Below are 1,473 nucleotides of genomic sequence, written 5' to 3'. Positions count from 1 at the left end.
CTCCGGCCCGGCCGCCTACCTCCCCATGTCTCCCCATGTCTGCCCACATCTCCCAACCTCGCTCGGCGGCCCGGCCGCATACCTCCCCATGTCTCCCCATGTCTCCCCACATCTCCCAACCTCGCTCGCCGGCCCGGCCGCCTACCTCCGCATGTCTCCCCATGTCTAACCACATCTCCCAACCTCGCTCGCCGGCCCGGCCGCCTACCTACCCGTGTCCGTCTCCCCGCACCTCCCCACACCTCCCCACACCTCCCCACACCTCCCCACACCTCCCCACACCTCCCCACACCTCCCACACCTCCCCACACCTCCCCACACCTCCCCACACCTCCCCACACCTCCCCACACCTCCCCACACCTCCCCACACCTCCCCACACCTCCCCACACCTCCCCACACCTCCCCACACCTCCCCACACCTCCCAACACCTCCCAACACCTCCCAACATCTCCCCACACCTCCCCACACCTCGCCCACACCTCGCCCCCACACCTCGCCCACACCTCGCCCACACCTCGCCCACACCTCCCCACACCTCGCCCACACCTCCCCACACCTCCCCACACCTCCCCACACCTCCCCACACCTCCCCACACCTCCCCACATCTCCCCACATCTCCCCACATCTCCCCACATCTCCCCACATCTCCCCACATCTCCCCACATCTCCTGGCCGCCTGGGAGACGGCGGCGCAGAGCCCGGCCACGCCCGTGTCGCGGAGGCCGGCGCCCCGGACGGCAAGCGAGAAACCTAGAAGGTTCCTAGACGGTTCTAGGACGGCGAGCGAGAAACCTGTCTCCACATATCTCCCCATATCTCCCCATCTCTCCCCATCTCTCCCCATCTCTCCCCATCTCTCCCCATATCTCCCCATCTCTCCCCATGTCTGCTTCTTGGGCGAGACACCGTCGTCGAGCGCGGAGCGGCAGATCGCGGCGGTCACCGCGCTGCCATCGGGCAGCCTGCACACCTCGCCGCCCTCGCCGCTCCGCACCAGCCGCACGTCCTGCCCGTGCCTAGAAGGTTCCGGGAAGGGTCCGGGAAGGGTCCGGGAAGAGGGTCCTAGCCTCACGTCCTGCCCGTGCCTAGAAGGTTCCGGGAAGGGTCCGGGAAGGGTCCGGGAAGAGGGTCCTAGCCGCACGTCCTGCCCGTGCCTAGAAGGTTCCGGGAAGGGTCCGGGAAGGGTCCGGGAAGAGGGTCCTAGCCGCACGTCCTGCCCGTGCCTAGAAGGTTCCGGGAAGGGTCCGGGAAGGGTCCGGGAAGAGGGTCCTAGCCTCACGTCTTGCCCGTGCCGAAGCGGGCCGAGCAGCCCCGCCGCCGCACAGCCGGCGAGCGCGCGGCACGGGTGCGTCTCGTCCCATTCCGCCTAGAAGGTTCCGGGAAGGTTCCGCGAAGGTTCCGCGAAGGCGCGGGTGCGTCTCGTCCCATTCCGCCGGCGGCAGCGGCTGGCACCGCTGCAGCCACGCGTG

This window comes from Emiliania huxleyi, assembly GCF_000372725.1.
Source record: "Emiliania huxleyi CCMP1516 chromosome Unknown EMIHUscaffold_199, whole genome shotgun sequence".
NCBI classification, from domain to species: Eukaryota; Haptophyta; order Isochrysidales; family Noelaerhabdaceae; genus Emiliania; species Emiliania huxleyi.
Note: the sequence above shows the minus strand (reverse complement) of the source record.